General features: G+C 36.1%; 1 protein-coding gene across 6 annotated transcripts in view; it reads left to right on the top strand.

The window, feature by feature from the left end:
* ARSJ (arylsulfatase family member J) overlaps positions 1-18,670 on the top strand; it is a gene marked incomplete at its 5' end in the record, with an annotated part of 87,972 nt that overhangs the window by 33,527 nt on the left and 35,775 nt on the right. The window contains one exon of one of the 6 annotated variants that reach the window (XM_082727756.1): positions 4,213-4,830. The exons of the other annotated variants lie outside the window; for them this stretch is intronic. Of the gene's footprint in view, positions 1-4,212; positions 4,831-18,670 lie in introns of those variants that run through there. 6 annotated transcript variants of the gene reach the window in all.

Raw genomic sequence — 18,670 nt, forward strand, 5'->3', positions numbered from 1 at the left:
TCTACTGTCAAGTGGAAGAGAGGCTGGGAACATTAATAACAAGGATCTCCTGCTGTACAGGGGCGCTGGGAGGTGTCAGGAGCTAATTCGACACTTAGGGAGCCGAGTACAGATTTCAAAAGCATATTATTAGTGATGAGGCCACCGTTTCATTTCTTTATGCCTTCATTTCTCCATGTTTAAAATGACACTAATATACCTATTCCATGGGGTAATTATGAGAAGAAAACAGGAAGGAGGTAAAACCCTTAGCATAGGGACTGGCACAGGGTAAATCCTCAATAACGCTCGGCTATTACATCATTCCTGTCTATTTTTAAGTTGGGTAGTGAGGGAACCATCAGTAAATACCCGAAGAATGAAGGCGGGGACCATGGAATACCAGTGTTAGTTCAGTATGTGCAGATCTTGAGCTGCATTCAGAAATGGCTTCTCGAGTGTGCTTCCTCAACTCCTGTTCATGTGCTTCCTTTTCCTCCTCTGATGAAAGTCAAACAGAAAGGGAAAAGGCTGTCTCTGGCATTCACTGTACCTTCAATTCTAACCAACAAAAGAAAGTGTCATTGGTGAGGTAGCACATATCTTAAAGGTGTTTTTTTTTCTATTTTCTTTTCTTTTATTTCTTTTCAGTATTCCAAAATTCATTGTTTATGCACCACACTCAGTTCTCCATACAATACGTGCCCTCCGTAATACCCAGCATCAGGCTCACTCAACCCACTACCCCGCTCCCCTCCAAAACCCTGTTTGTTTCTCAGAATCCACAGTACCTCGTGGTTTGTCTCCCCCTCCAATTTGCCCCATCTCACTTCTCTTCTCCATCTCCCAATGTCCTCTGTGTTATCCCTTATGCTCCATAAGTAAGTGAAACCATATGATAATTGACTCTCTCTGACTTATTTCATTCAGCATAATCTCTTCCAGTCCCATCCATGTTGTTACAAAAGTTGGGTATTCATCCTTTCTGATGGAGGTATAATATTCCATTGTATATATGGACCATATCTTCTTTATCCGTTCGTCTGTTGAAGGGTATCTTGGTTCTTTCCACAGTTTGGCAACTGTGACCACTGCTGCTATGAACAGTGAGGTACAGATGGCCTTTTTTTCCACTATGTCTATATCTTTGGGGTAAATACCCAGTAGTGCAATTGCAGGGTCATAAGGTTGCTCTATTTTTAATTTCTTTTTTTTTTTAAATTGCATTTTTTTTAAAGATTTTATTTATTCATTTGACAGATAGAGATCACAAGTAGGCAGAGAAGCAGGCAGAGAGAGGAAGCAGGCTCCCTGCTGAGCAGAGAGCCCAACACAGGGCTCCATCCCAAAAACCTGGGATCATGACCAGAGCCAAAGGCAGAGGCTCAACCCACTGAGCCACCCAGGGGCCCCTATTTTTAATTTCTTAAGGAATCTCCACCCTGTTTTCCAAAGCGGCTGCACCAAATGCCTTCCCACCAATAGTGTAAGAGGGCTCCCCTTTCTCCACAGTCTCTCCAACACTTGTTCTTTACTGTCTTGTTAATTTTGGCCATTCTAACTGGTGTAAGATGGTATCTCAATGTGGTTTTGATTTGAGTCTCCCTGATGGCTAATGATGTTAGCCATTTGTATGTCTTCTTTGGAGAAGTGTCGTCTTCTGCCCATTTTTTGACATGATTATCTGTTTTATGTGTGTTGAGTTTGAGGAGTTCTTTATAGATCTTGGATATCAGCCCTTTTTCTGTAGTGTCATTGGCAATTATCTTCTCCCATTCCATGGGTTACCTTTAAAGGTGGGTTTTAAGAAACTCTTTGAACATCTGTTGAGATAAAGAGATAGAAAAAATTCTAAGAGCAAGGCTGCCTGGCAGACGTAGTCGGTAGAACAGCATGTAACTCTTGATCTTGGGGCTGCAAGTTCAAGCTCTGTGCTGGGGGTAGTGAGTGCTTAAAAATAAAATCTTTTAAAAAACCCAAAACCCAGAAAGTAAATTCTAAGAGCAAAGCCAAATACCATCTAAGAAGCATAGAAGAGGATGTGGAATAGCTATATCCAGTCCGTTCGTGGCACAGGACTGCACCCTTCTCTTTGTGCTTCTGTAGTATAGAATTGTTATGTTTGCCAATATGTGCTTTATTTCTTTGTATGTGCTTTAGAATGTGGTTCTAAAATATGATTGTCTAGACATAGAAAAAAATCCATGAAGTGCAATAAAAATCAAAGCTATAAGGATAACATTAACAATATGCTTGGAAAAAAAATTCTAGAATTCGGCATGTTTGCAGATATTATCAGGAAATCATAAAGTATAAGAGTTTGTTTTTAAAATAAATAAAAATGCTTAGCTATTATAAAATATGACCTTTCGTATGGCTGTAAGGTTCCAGGGAATGTTCAAATCTTTGTTAACTGTAAGGAAGTTTCTGAAGAAAAGAGTAATAATTTTAAAGTTTTTCATGGTTTAAATTTCTTGGTAATTGTAAACTATTTGGTTTACTGATCTGTACTTACGAAAGAATATAAATTGTGAGAAGTAACCCCTTACCTGGGCTCGTAGATAAGACAGTAGAATGAAGCCATAAATAACTCACAAGCATATTACTTTTGTTAGAAACTTTCTTCTCCAGCCTCTTTGGGTCTCCAGCGGGGACAGGAGAAAAGCATGCAAATTGTATTGAATTTTTACATAGACGTGGAAGCTCCACAAGAGAATGAAGACCCAAAGAAGTAACCAGACCAGGAAGCTTTAAATACCTTTTAAAGAAAGACAGAATACATTTGGGAAGAATGGTAAAGAAATAACAAGGTTTATTTATACAGCCTTCTTGGCCCTAAATTCCTAGTGATTAGGATGCCTTTTTCCTTCTAGTACAGGGAGAGAGCCTTCCGCATGGGAGGTTTCTCTCCTGCTTTTTGAGAAGGGGTGTTAGTTAGAATGACCTTCCTACTGCTGCTGTTTTCTCAGACTCCTTCAGCTTAGGACATTCAGTATGTCAAGGTGTCATAATTTAGAGTAGTGTGTCCTAAATTCCATCACTTCATAATATAATAAAATACTATATTTTAAAATAGTTTCATTAGATAACAAAGTTTAAAGGCTTACTTTCCAAATGTTTTAGTTAAAGAAAATACTCTGTATTCAGATATGTTTGGTAATATGTTTTTGCCCTATTACACTTATCTAAAGAAAGCACAAAGTATCTCAAGCTAAATGATCAAAAGCAAAAAGCAAAATTAATTAAAAATGCAGTTTGTATAATTTCCTAATTTAATTGTCAAGGCAGTTTATTCTCTACTGGATAAAGAAAAAAGCCATTTTTTACTTATAAATCACAGTTAAAATACCTACATATCACAATTTGAAATTTTTGAATATACATCAACATGTCAAAATACCTTATTGAGAAAAAGAAAGTCAAATGTTTTCCATGTAGTTCATGGAATGGGTGAGAAGCGATATTCATCAATTTCTTTAGTTCATAGTCATCAAATGTTAAACACCACTCATTTTGCTGATGCCTCACTTCTAATAAATGAAAATTTAATTATGTTGCATTTTAAATTGCATAAATGACTTTTAACTGTTATTATAATATTCTTAAAATTTGTATAATTAAAAAAATTATAACTATGTTTAGGAAAAAACAGTAAGAACCTAGAATCAACTGTATAGGAAAACAAATCAGCTATAATTCAAATCACTAAAATAATTTTAATACTACATTTTTCTCCTTCTGGACTACTCACTGGACTCAATTGGAATAATGTATGTGAAAGTAAAATTATATTATTTATACAAAATACAAAATATTATAAATGGATTATTATTGCTATTATTAAGGTCAAGGAGAAATGCAAAAATTTATGTAAATTAAAATAGAAGTTGGAGAGTTTGACATATTTAATATATAAATCATATAAACTGGCATGTTTGAGTGTGCATGCATGTGTGTGGGGGTGTGTTTGTGTACAGTGTGTATATAATGCAACCTTTTTTTAAAAGATTTTATTTATTTATTTGTCAGAGAGAGAGAGAGCGCAAACAGAGGGAGAAGCAGGCTCCCCGCTGAGCAAGGAGCCCATTGAGGGACTTGATCCCAAGACCCTGAGATCATGACCTGAGCCAAAGGCAGATGCTTAACCAACTGAGCTACCCAGGTGTCCCTAATGTAAACTTTCTTTATTTCCTTTTTACTCTGAAATGTTTGTTGGAGCCCATGTGCAAAATCTGGAATGCTGATCCACTGTAAAATATATTTAAATTATCTTTAGAATATGAACATTCTTTTCTCTCAGGTACATTTTTTTAATGCTTCTAAAAATGCCACTTGAAATGCAAAAGAGTCTTCTCTATGTGAAACTTCCATGTGTGTCTGCATTATTATATTTATGCATAATGATTTGCAAGTCATTAAAAGATGGTGATTACATTAGGATTTGTTTTCACTTTAATTTTGGAGCATAGTCCTATTGTTTCCAGTTTGAAGAAAGTGTAAAGGAGACAGAAAAGAAATCTGTGAAAAAGACATCTAGAAGAGTGAAGGAGTAAGTTCTGGCTCACTATTTTATTTATTTCCTTTTAGTCAACCCAGGGAACACAGAAGTTACCTATACCTCCTTCATTTTAGGCTTAAAACTCTTCACAATAACAACAGGCACATTATTTTTATACCAAGGGGGAAAAGTGATTCTTATGGGAAAGAAATTTAAAGTGTGGAAGAGAAGTAGTTTGTGTGACATTGCTTTCCTAGATGACGCTGCCTGCAACCTATAAACAGATTGATATTTTGAAGCTACCAGTATCCTCTACCAACAATCAGGATTATGGGTTCAAATCAGAAAAGAAGGTATGTGGAAATTACTGGGAGAATTATTTTTCTTTTCATTAGGATGAGAGTAAGAAGAATCAAAGAGTGGGCAAAATGCAGGTATATAAGTTTCTTCTAAACAATAGTTCTTTCATCTATTTGTATCAATGTTAGATCCATAAAGGGAAACCGCATCAAGGATTTTTTTGTGAAAATGGAAAATTGCCTGGGTGGCTCAGTCGGTTAAGCATATGCCTCACTTAGGTCATTATCCCAGGGTCCTGGGATTGAGGCTCATGTCTGGCTCCCTGCTCAGCAGGGAGCTGCTTCTCTCTCCTTTTGCACACCACCGCCCCCTGCCTCCGCTCATCCTCTCTTTCACTATCTCTCTCCCTCAAATAAATAAATAAAATCTTTAAAAAAAAAAGTTACCTTCCTTTAAAAAAATACTATGAAATTGAAGAAATGGGATTTATAATGGCAATTAAACTGGTTTTCTCATAGTTGTTCGTAATAGCTTTTTGAGAGAATGAAAAAAAATCCTTTGGAATGTAAGTATCTTAGGAACAACTGTATATATATACACACACATATATAACAATAATAATATTTATTTTTATTAATTATTGATTTATAATTAATATTAACAATATTGATATAAATCACAACAATGATGTAATAAATAATAATATAACAATCACAATAAAGACATTACCCGCATCTCGACTGGTCAATTATAATTCCAACTATTCAAAGATTACTAATTTCTGTTATCTCCTCTTTAAATGTCAGAAGTGGACATTTTAGGAGAGACTACCAAAGAACTAATCACAGCAAATCACTTCTTATTCGGAATTCAAAAATGCCCCTTTGATTTTTTACTGCATTATTGTTACTCTTGTTAACATATAATTTCAAAAATTAAAAATACTACTGTCATTCAACTATAAAATAAACATGTCAAAGATTTATTTTATTAAATTCATTAAGGAGAAAGATTCGTTAAGGAGAACACTATTGAGATGTCAATATTAATTTAAATGAGAATTTGAAGAAGATAAATAAGCAATCGCGAATACTGAAATGAATTTGTTAGTAAGTACAAAACTTGTTAGTATTCATGGAGCAATAGTGTTTGGAGTCATCTTTTCTGTAGAGCAGACATCAGTTCTACCTCTATCAGACAAAATTCATTTGTGTTGCTAACACTGAGAATCATTTGTATTACCCTTGGTTTTTTGACACTTGACTTCTAACCCCTACAGAACTGTAAAATAGCCTAGCCAATAATCAGACTCACATTCTTAAAGAATTGATAATCCCCAGAGGATCTGGTAGAACACACTACCTCCCTGCATAACCCTGAAAGGACATTCGGAAACCTCTTTCCTGTTCTTGAGAAATAGTTCCTTCACTATATATAATTTTATTAAACATAATTGGTTTTGATCACTGTTTTTTGTTTTTGCTTTTGTTTTAGGTCATGGATCCCTTTTGGTGACTAGATAACTTTAAAATTATGAGACCATTTTATGAAGCCTCACCTACCTGATGAGGAGCGATGACATTAATATAATAGTGTGTTCCTTTCCTAATTTTCCTATTGTCCACAGTTATTTAATCCCAAATCCTAGGAATCTTTTTGACTTCTGCTTATCCATCTCCCTCATCTCAAATGCATAAAGCTACACAGATATATACATACAGAGCCTACATAAACATGTATCCTTTCTCTAGCCTTGTCGGACCTATGAGCAAATCATTCCCTTCCCTGAGTGTCAGTTCTCTGAGTCTCCTGGTTCTAAACCACAAACAGCACTTGCCTGGGCTAGTGCAGCAACCTTCATACTGTTTCCTCTTTTGTCACTAAAATTGCCTTTTCTATAAGTCAGCAGAGAGATTTTGAAAAACTTCAATTGGGTCATATTACTTTTCTGCTTAAAGCTTTCCAGTGGCTTTACCATTTCAGTTAGAATAAAATAAAAATTTTAGGACATGGCCTACAAGGCCCAACACATTCTGGTCCACATCCCTGGCCTCGTTACCTACTATCTTCTCTACTTCACTGAGTTCCAGCCTCACTGTCTTTCCCTCTATTCATGGACACATCTATCTGATTCCCAGCTCAGGACCCTTACTTTTATCACTCCATTTGCTTAAATGTCTTTCCCCCATATCCTTACTTGACTTCATCTTTTCATTCAGGTGTCAGTTCAAAAGCTACAGCCTCAAAGAAGACTTCCCTTGCTCCCTCTCTAATGTACCTTTCTTCAGTCACTCTACCAATTGCTTGTTTTAATTTTTTCCATAGCAGTTATTACTACCTGAATTTTCTTATTTTCTTTTGGCTTGTTTATTATCTGACTCCCCAGTGGGGAGAACAGAGCTGTGGTTCATATGCTCTAGTATACCTATAGTGGCGTTCAATTAATATTTGTTAAAGCATAGGTAAACCCTAGTAAAATACATTTGCAATATGTACTTGGGAATTTCTGCTTTGTTTAGGAATCTAAACTGCTACATGTGATGTGAGAGAACATCATGGAATGGGGCTCAGGACAGTAATAGTCTAGTCCTCCATGGTACCGTGGAACATAAGAGCAGCAAAGATTCCTGCATAGGGCATTTGTAGGTACTTTAGGACTGGGAGGTACAAGTCCTCAGATGTGAGCCAAGGAGTAAAGGAGAGATGCAGGGATCATGGGAGCCCCATGATAGGAAAAAGAGCAGGGATAGTTGAAATGGGAGTCTGTGGAAGATGCTGACTCCTCTCTGTCAACTTTTAAAAAGTAGCTGAGCAGCTCTGGGCTCACATGATAAATGTTGGCCAAAAGGAGGTCAGCGGCCCCCAGATAAATCCTGTTTGGGTTTCAAGACATGTGTTAGAATCAGCCAAAGAGATTCAAAGCCTACCTTTGTAAATAACTGTCTTGTGATGCTTTGTACTGCTATTATCACTATTATTATCATTATTATTATTATTATTATTATTATTATTATAGTATCTAGATACATTTCTGACTCATTAGGCAAGAACTTTTCTTCACATATATTTATTAGCTGCACCAGTTAATTATTTTAGGCTATGATTGAACATACGACTTGGGTGCTATTTAAGTAAACATGTGATGTATTTTTTTTCATATTTTTATGACGTTTCCATTTTAAGAAAAAGTTCCAAAATTCTAGCAGAATTGTGCATTGTGTATGTGCCAAATTAAAATGAAAATCTTAAAAGATCACTCATATCCACTGCTTGCCAAAATCTAAGAACATTCCCTAGTCATTGTTGATTGCGCTTGCTTTGTACCTTAGTGCGAGGAGGAAAGCTTCATGGCAGAAGTGGCATATGAAATGGGCCTTTAAATATGGAATTGGTTCCAAAACAAAGATTTATATCAAGTTAAATCTCAGGAGTAATGTTGTTTGTGTTTATTTAGAATAGTGAGGACGTGAGTGCTAGTTACCTGGGTCTGTGAAAATTTGCAGTCATAATTTTAAAGGCCACATACTGAGTTGTCTATACTATGTACTTTGCAGGTAACTGATTTTTAGCAGCAAGATTTTATTACTGTGATATATCTATAAAATACAGAATTGAAACTGTCTGAAAAATTAATTTGAGGATAAAGGGATAGGAGGCAAGAAGAAAAGGTGGAGATGTGAATTCATTAACTGCATCCATAGTTTGACTAGGTCTTCAAGTAATCCCGTGATCTGATGTTCCTTTGAGTTTCTTGCTCACTTCTCATCTTATCCATTCCAGCAAAACTTGACAGTTCTTGTGCTCTTGAAATTCAACACATTTACCTAACAAGTTTCCTTGTAACTGGTATTCAGTTTTCCTCCTTCAGTTTAGTCATACTTAAGGAAGGTCATTCCCTAACCTGCTCTCACCAGCATCCCTGCAACTCCCCTTTCGGAAACCATGACCTAAATACATTCCCTCCTTCTCTAAAACCCTAACATTTAATCTGTCATAACAATAGTATCCACCTCAAACTTGTGCCAAAGTAAATAATAAACGGTTTTGAGCATTCTTATTTTTAAATTTTGCAGTTCTAACTTGGCAATATTAATTTAACATTTTGTCTTGCTATATATATATATATTATATATAATAATTTATATACATGATTTATTGTTTCATCTAGGTTCTAATTTAATTGAAAGTAGAAATTGCATATTATTTTTGTTTTCACCAAGGTTTATTATGGTGCCTTATACATTGGATATTTGTGTTTTCAGCTTGAATTAAGTGACATTTTATAGTTGTTAAGAGCACACCAATATTGAGTTATGATTATTGGGGCTTCTGGACAATACATGCCAGTATCAGACACTTTAGTTTGTTGCAAGCCATTTGAAAGCCTATAGACCATGTCTTTTTATCTTTCTTTTAAAGATTTTATTTATTTGAGAGAAGGAGAGACTGAAAGAGAGAGCACAAGCAGGGGAAGGAGCAGAGGAAGAGAGAGAAAAAATCTCAAGTAGACTCCCCTCTGAGCACAGAGCTCAATGCAGAGTTCAGTCCCAGTGCCCTGAGATCATGACCCAAGCCAAAGTCAGATGCTTAACCAACTGAGCCACCCAGACATCCCCATGCCTTCTCAACTTTGCACTGTCCTATTACATTCCTAGTAGATTTTCTTCCTACCATTTAGAAGAAACCATATGGTAGAAACCAAGTAAATAGTCACTGAATCAAAACATGAACATAAAGGAAGTGACTCATATTCTTTAAATTCTCTGAGATGTCAAAAAGCAACCTACTATGACTTGCTTATTTATGTAATTGAGAAGTGGGTTTTTTTAAATGTTAAAGTCCCTAGAAACTCTTAACAAGTGTATCTTATTTTCAGAATATGGTCTGTTCACATGTTGCTGTGTATATCACATTTACATCGAGAAAGAAGTCATTCATTCTTTCTAGAAATATTTATGAGCCTCTACACTGTTTCTGGCTCTGTCAGGAGCTCTGAAGTTCAGATGTGGAACCAAATGGAAAGATTTATTAACTTTCTGTTGATAACCCCTCAAAAGCTACTTAGATGAAAAGGCTCTTTATCACTGTAACCTAGACGTTGAATTCAGAAAGGTATTGTAGAAACTGGAAGAGAACAAGGAAATCAGCTGTGTAAGGGACTCTTAAGAGCCTTGCTTTAAACATATATGCCAAGATTCAAGAAATATGCTTGCCATCTGTCAAAATATTTAGATCTAACATTAAAAATTTCTCATATTCAAATTTATAATCCATTTTGAATTTATTCTTTAACTCTTTCTTAGAGCCAATTTTAGGCCAAGTTTTAAAGTGGGTGGAATCTATCTTTGGTAACTCTACCTCCTTCTCTGCATCTTCTATCTTCATTCACATTTTCTAGGCATTCAGGATATTCCTGTTGCTTTTAATTCTCACTGAGTTTTTTTTTTTTTAAAGATTTTATTTATTTATTTGACAGAGAGATCACAGGTAGGTAGAGAGGCTGGCAGAGAGAGAGAGAGAGAGAGGGAAGCAGGCTCCCCGCTGAGCAGAGAGCCCGATCCCAGGACCGTGAGATCATGACCTGAGCCGAAGGCAGCGGCTTAACCCACTGAGCCACCCAGGCGCCCCATCTCACTGAGGTTTTAGTGACTTTTAGACTCACTAATTTTCTTGTGTTCATAGACTTCAATGCAATATAAATAAAAGTGCTGGCATGAACCAATGAATAGAAACATTAAAGATACGTTAATATTTATTTGAAATAATCAAATTCTTAGAAGTGTGTTTTTATTTATTTTGCTTCATTATTATTCTGCTTTTATGAACTACAAAATAAAAGTTTTGGTATTTGAGCTATAATAAAATATATTCTCCTCTATGATCAATGACAGTGCCTCTCTAATTATTTTTCGATTAAGGAAAGCCTACAGTGAAGGGGACCATAATAACTCAGTGAGTAAGATAATTTCAGATTATTCTAAACAGGAAATAAACAGGTTAATTTGAGGATACTATTTAACATTCAAGTTTTATTCACACATGTATTCATCCAATTCATTTACTTGTTATGTAACTAGTATATACACAAGAAATTACAAACTCAAGTGTCCGTGTGTGAAGTGTGTAAGGCAGCAACCCAATGGAAGCTGTAGATGTACTTTCAGATGTTCTTCCAATATGTTTGCTGGTTAAACCAGAATCCCCTTTTAGAATGCGTCTGGTCTACTGCTGTCTACTTCTAAATATCTTCTTTTAAGGCAAAAATATATTCTCTTTCTTTTGATTGCCAATCTGATTCATGAACATTCATTCATTTATTCATTCCCTCATTTATTCAATAACCTTTAAAGTGACACCTTTATTTCATTGTGCTTGTACAAAATGGGAAACCAGGATGATAAGACTCAGACTGTCCCTTCTAATAAATTATAAACCATGTGCAATTAAATACAAGAAACTGGGCTTTGGAAAAGAGATTATATCTGAAGACATACATGAAAGACATTAAAAGCTATGAGATTATATGGAATCCAGAGATGAACCCTAAGCACTCTAGAGTTAAGAGGTCAGTGGATGAGGGGGATTTCCAAAAGTATACTGAAAAGAGTCAGCCAGTGAGTTAGAGGGAAAACCAAGAGAGTGTATTCTTGAAGCCAAGTGAAGAAAATGTATAAAGGAGAGGGAAATGGTCAGCTTTGTCAAAAGCTACTCATGGGTCAAGTGAGAGGAAGGCTGAATATTGATCATTGGATTTAACAACACAGAGGTCAGTGGTGTTCTTGTAGTTGAATGGTAAATAGAAAAACTTACTAGAATATGTGCAAAAGAGGAGAAAACTAGATGGAGACAACAGGTATCAACAATTATTTCAAGGAATTTTGATATGAAAGTGAAGAGAAAAGAGAATAATCTCCTGGAAAAGTAAACAGAGTCAAGAGAAAGTTGAGTTGTGAGTTGGAATAAATAATGGTAATAGCATATGGTAGCTGATGGGAATGGTTCAACAGAGAGGCAAAATTTGCTGTTGCTGAATATAGAAAGATGTTCTTGAGCAGGTAAGAGAGAATGAGATCTATTGCACAAGGTGAAGGATTGGCATAAGCCATGAACATAGGAAGGAAGACAAGTGCGTTATGAATACAGAAGCAAGGAGGTGGTAGATTGGATTGAGTAATTTACGAAAGTTTAAATAGAATCTGAGTGACCCTGTTTCCTTTGGGAAATAATTAACTTTGCCAGTGATGGGGAGGTAGAGGGAGGAGCCGTTAGAGATCTGAGGTGAAGGGAATGGTATGAAATATGTATCTAGGAAAGTGAGAGGCAAGGAAGGAGGAAAATAAAGTAAGACGAGGGCCAGCATCAGGACCCACTTGAGATTAGTGAGCATGACTTTAACATTAGACCAGTACTCTCTATTTTAGGTTGTTCTCTGGAAATGGTTTAAGCAGAGCTGGATTTAATCAGAATTGGAGTTTTACCAATAGAGTATGATAAAGTTAGAGGGAAGGTACACGTGTGTAAGAAGGTAATTACAACGATGGCACGTGGAATTTAAACTAGGCAATTAGGTATAGGGGTAATAGAAAGGTAATATAATAAATGGGTTACTAGTCTCAAAGAGAACAATTTTTTATTAGGATATTAGAAGGAATGAACAGGAAAAAAATTGGAAACTGTGACTAGAGAATGAGATGCTTAAAATTGTGGTTAGAGTGGGGTTTCCATAAATGATAGTGAGATGATCACTGGAGTTGGTAGCTGGGTGAAAAGACCATGGGAGGAGAGGAAGTCAAGCAATCAAGAGTCCAAGGCATTGTAAGAAACATTTGTGTGGATACTGAAGTAGAATAAAGAATGTTTCACGGTATGATAAGAGCCAAAATTTTCAAGAACTTAAAGGGAAGAATGATATGGAGAGGGGGTGCTAGAAAAATGTGATTACAGTAGATTATACAGTCTGATAACACGGGATTCAAAGTTTAGGGTTTCAGGGAGAAGAAAGAGAATTATTTGGAAGTGGTAATGAAGTGCAAGTGGGGTATTTGCATTCCAGGGCACTTCCAGGCCCAGTGGTATGAGAGGTGTCAAAAAGAGAAGAGCCACCACTTGAGAAGGTTATAGGGGATAGAGTGTCTTCACAAGAGAGCCAATTTTCAGTGGAAACCAGAAGATAAAGGTCACATTCAAGAGGAGACTGAAGATAAAGGGGACTATGCTTATGACTGGTTGAGAGCTCCAGAGGGCACAGTGTCCTACGGGGGAGTCCGGGATGGGAACAGAAAGATGAATATACTGGGCCTTCTGAAAATTGGAGACTGAGACACTGAGAGGCCCAGGTTTTCCCTGGGGTGTGACAAATAGGACTGGTGCTGAGCAGGAGAGTAGAGGAGACCTGTCAGTGGTATGGGAGAGTGACTTGTATATGGCCTGCAGAACTAAGAATATACTATTGGGAAATAAACATGTTTAACAAATGATGTTTGATGTTCATAAGTGGAAAGGTAGAATGTGAATAAGAATAGGGTCTAACTACAAAAAAAGAAAAAAAAAGAATAGAGTCTAACTTTTTGCTAGGAAATTCTGCTTTAGATCATTTGCAAATTGATGATATTCTGTAGAAATTTAGCCTAAACTGGTCTTAGCTTATAAAAGAAAAGGCCTTTTAGGGATTGTCTTTTATGAGTTTTGTCAGATCTAGGCAGATAACTGTGGTTTCAAAAATTCACGTATGTTTTGACATTGACTTCATGGGAAAATCTGGAGTTTCACGTAATATGATTTCTTTCTCCATACTTTCCTTCAGTTCTCCAGAGTCTAAAAATATTTAGCTTTATTGTAGTAAAAGGAACTTTGTTCTCTGAGCAAACCAATTTTCTGGTCCATGCATCAGATTTAATTACTCTAAAAACACATATATACTATGGGGCACCTGGTGTCTCAGTTGGTGGAATGGGTGACTTTCAATCTCAGGGCTGTAGGTTTGAACCCCACATTGGGTATAGAGATCATTTAAACAATAAAATCTTAAAAAATACATTTATGCTTTTAAATTCTCTGCTTATGAATAAAAACCAGGAAATTGCCAACTAAATAATAGCAAACTGTTTAAGTCTTTGAACTATTTAACTTTTCTTTCATTTCTTGCATCCTTTTCTGACTTTTTAGTAGATTCTCTTCATTGCCATTTTTGAGGCTATGATGTTCAGTTTCTGTCTCTGTTGGTTTCTTATCACTTTTTCCTGATTGAGATTAATAATTTCATTGTTCTCTTGTTTGCATTTCAGTTTGTCTTGACATTAAAGTTCATTTGAATTTCTCTTGGATCAAGATATTTTTTTCTTCTCAGTTTAATTCTAATTTTTACTTTTCATTTGTTCTTATGATTATTACTTTTATTCTTACAAATCTTTTGAGCCTCTTGACATAAGTTCTTGCTTGCACGCAAAGCTTCTGCAAAGGGAAGACATTGGTAATTCCAAAATAGTCTAAAAATTCTTTTTAATCATGAGTAGGTAAAAATACTTTCTTGAAGACATTTACTTTAAACAAAGTTCACTAACATAATAAAATCAGGGATGCAGCTGGGGAGAGTACATCTGTTCTTTCTTGGGGGTTGTTGTCCTCTCTTCTAAACAGGTGGAAATAATAACCACTCCATTCTTCACTCAATTTGACCTCCTCCATTACCCTTTCTTGCTTTGGTTATCTCATTAATTCTTTTCTCCTCTTCACTTAATCTTGGATCATGGCAGGTCCAAAAGGAGTGTAAAGTTGTTAGTGAAGAGGAAAAATTCATACTTACTATTTTTCTTCTTGCTCAAAATGTTGAATTTGGGCCAAAGCAGAGAAAGCTGAGACATTAACAGTCTTTATTTTTATGCGTATTTATTTATACTTCTATTGGCTACAGTTAGCAGACTTAGAAACATGTGCGGACCATATTGAAAAATCAAATTAAAAAGCAGTACTTAATTGTTGATACTTAATTGGATGATATTTAACTTTTTAAGTTTCCTTGATCAGGTGTGGTATTTTTCAGCCGCTACATTGAAAATGAAACTTTTTCTGATATTATTAGATCATTATTAGAATCTTAATAACCAGGATCATAAGATAAAGTACTCATATTTTTGCTGTTGGGATAAACTTGTCTCAGGAACTGGACAGATTAAAGAGTCCAATAAATGAGGCATCCAAATGACAGAGCAGTCTCAAAGACACAAAAGTAAAGACTGCACCTTTGATTTATTTTTTTGGATGACTTGCAAATCATTGTTCCTCATTCTGAGTTACATATTCATTCTTTTGTGTATATGTGCTAAGGCCATTGGTAAAGTTAACAGTCCCCACCAAATGATTTACACATACCACAATTATTGCCTAACATGTTAATTTTGTAGTTTAGTTCTCCACCGGGTTCATTCCTTTTTTCCCCTTCTGAGTTTGTGAAGATGCTGTTTTCACACACCCCTTCACAGTAACCCACACTGTTGTAATTTTTTTTTAAGATTTTATTTATTTATTTGACAGAGATCACAAGTAGGCAGAGAGGCAGGCAGAGAGAGAGGAGGAAGCAGGCTCCCTGCAGAGAACCCTATGTGGGGCTCAATCCCAAGACCCTGGGATCATGACCTGAGCCGAAGGCAGAGGCTCTAATCCACTGAGCCACCCAGGTGCCCCCCAACACTGTTGTATTGTCTACAGTGATGCTAGTCCTCATTCTATGGAACTTTCTTTGATTAACCGGACATTGTGAAAAACGAGGTATATGAAGTTGGCTTCTAGAGCTCTCATTTTCTATTGCAGCATTTCCCTCCCTTGTAACTAAGATCCATTGCCTCATTGCACAGTTCTCTTCTGGTATACCTCGTTGCCTCATACTTCATTTTGTGGATAGCCTCATGGCTCCATACCTGTCTCTTCCAGATTCCATTTTTTTGAAACTTTATGGTTCTGCATTCCTTAGTAGATGTACTCTCTATTTGCTGTAACTTGAAAGCTAGAGCATCTTGAAGACTATAGAGTTCTACTGGCAAAGTCATAGCTGCAGACATCCTAGTTAGCTAGTTGTTTTTTTTTTTTTTTTTAAGATTTTATTTATTTGACACAGAGAAAGAGATCACAAGCAGGCAGAGAGAGAGAGAGAGAGAGAGAGGGAAGCAGGCTCCCTGCCAAGCAGAGATGTGGGGCTCGATCCCAGGACCCTGAGATCATGACCTGAGCCAAAGGCAGAAGCTTTAACCCACTGAGCCACCCAGGAGCTCCCTAGTAAGCTAGTTTTACCTAAGCTTTTGCCATGCAAGGCCCTTACCCCCATCCCCAGTCCTGGCACTTGTCTACCATATTGAACCACTTAAAATTCAGCCACTGCACTTATTCACATCATTTAGCCTCTGTTCTGAAAGGTTCTTTCCCACCCTTTTTCACCTTTCCATTCTACATTTGGTCTGTGCTTAAATATTCCCAGGGAACATTTCCTTAAACTTCCTTGATCTGCAAACATTTGAGTCCTCATATCACACTGTCATCACCCCCCCCCCTTTTTTTTTTTAAAGATTTTATTTATTTATTTGACAGAGAGAGATCACAAGTAGGCAGAGAGGCAGGCAGAGAGAGAGAGAGGAGGAAGCAGGCTCCCCGCTGAGCAGAGAGCCCGATGCGGGACTCGATCCCAGGACCCTGAGATCACGACCCGAGCCGAAGGCAGCGGCCCAACCCACTGAGCCACCCAGGCGCCCCTGTCATCACCCCTTTTTAAGCACCTAACACACTGGATTGTTTGGCTACAAACTTAAGATAAAGCGCTATGTCTTATTCACCTTTGTTTGAGCAGCATGCTTTTGGAGAAGGGAGGGAGGGGATAAGGAAAAGAGGGAAGGAAGAAGTTAGTTATACAACTAAAGAAGCCTAAAGAGCTATGGGTCTTTTCTTCTACCTTTAAACAGACAAAAGTAAATATTTGCTGGAAAACCTTCATAAGATAAAGGATAGGGACATAAATCTGAAGTTTTATAGTTATGGCATAAAATAAAACAAATTATCTTTGTTCTGAGCTATTCATCTCAATGTTTCTGCCTAATTTACTTCTTATGATTCTTTTAGAATTTTATATCACTTTGATATGCAAATGTTAGATCCATGTATTGCTCTGGGAATATATTTCATATTTTATTGATTATAGGATGCCATTAATAGTGGAGAACCCAATATATTATATAAAACCACATAAAATATTAAGCCAGTTATAAAATACTTCATAATTTGGGAGTTGTTAAGTTATGAAAAATGTGTATTTTAGGATTAAGGACTATAGTAATATAACCTCTTGCCCCTCCTCAATAACAGTAAAATCTAATAGATACTGAATGCTTACAAAATACCAAGTACTTCACATACATTATAATATTTAATTCTCAAAATAACCCCAGGTAGTAAATCTACTATTATTATCATATTACATACAAGGAAACTAAATGCACAGAGAGGGGTGTGTGGGAGGGGTATAGTGTGGGTACGTAGAGAAAGGAAGAGAGAGAGAGATTCATTGTAAAGAATTGGCTCATATGATTGGCAAGTCCAAAATCTGCAAAATAAGTCATCAGGCTTGAGACCCAGGGAATGGTTGATGTTACAGTAAGTCCAAAAGGAGAATTGTCTTCTCCTTTTCTTTTTTTTTTTTCTTTTTTATTGTGTTATGTTAGTCACCATACAGTAAGTACATCATTAGTTTTTGATGTAGTGTTCCAAGATTCATTGTTTACATATAATACCCAGTGGTCCATGCAATATGTACCCCCCTTAATACCCATCATGGGGACAACGTACCCTCCCAACCCTCTCCCTCTAAAACCCTCAGTTTGTTCTTCAGTGGAGATCAGTCTTCTTCTATCCAGACTTCAGCTGAAGGAGGGTAATCTGCTTCATTCAAATCTACTGATTTAAATGCTGACCTCATCTAACAAAAATATTTTCACAGAAACATCTAGAATAATGTTCGAACAAATATCTGGGTTCCAAGTTGACATATAAAATTAATATCTCAAAGTTCATTGAATACTTTTGTATGCAGTACAACAAATTACATTGTTCCATGGTGTACGCTGGAAAGGAATTTGACTAGTACTGAAGTAAGTTGCTTTTATATAATCAAACAAATTTGACATGTTTAATAAATCACCAGATAGAGCACTCTGAGTTAATGTTATATTGTCTCATGGTATTCTAAAACTCTTTGCTGCTGTCTTATTATTGCCAAATATGACTTTTTTGTTTTTTGTAATATATGAGTAAAATTATGAAGACTGCTTTAAATGTTATCATTTTCTTCATAGTGAAAATACAAGAGTGGTTGATGGGAGTTGAAACCACTGTTACTTCCATCAAATAACTAGAGAACATATCTAGAATAGTTCTATATTTGAAAAAAAAACTTAGCAATAAAGCTGATAGGATGATATTATGTTATGCATACTATAATTAAACACTGAACAATAGCTAATCATAAAAGAATAATTAGAATATTTATTAATAATCTTCCTGTTTATGTTTCAAATATGAAATTTAAGTGTTAAATTACATTTCTTCATTGATTACAAATTCCTAGTAATTGGAGCTATTTAAAATTTAATAGCAATATTTGATTTGGTCTGGTTTTTAATTTCACACCAAGGATTTCAGCTCATTACTTTCCTAACATAGCATCTTTTTTTAAAATTTATTTTTTATTTATTTTCAGCATAACAGTATTCATTATTTTTGCACCACACCCAGTGCTCCATGCAATCTGTGCCCTCTCTAATACCCACCACCTGGTTACCCCAACCTCTCACCCCCCTGCCACTTCACACCCCTCAGATTGTTTTTCAGAGTCCATAGTCTCTCATGGTTCACCTC

The sequence above is a fragment of the Mustela nivalis genome, assembly GCF_964662115.1.
Source record: "Mustela nivalis genome assembly, chromosome: 4".
In the NCBI taxonomy this organism is placed as follows: Eukaryota; Metazoa; Chordata; class Mammalia; order Carnivora; family Mustelidae; genus Mustela; species Mustela nivalis.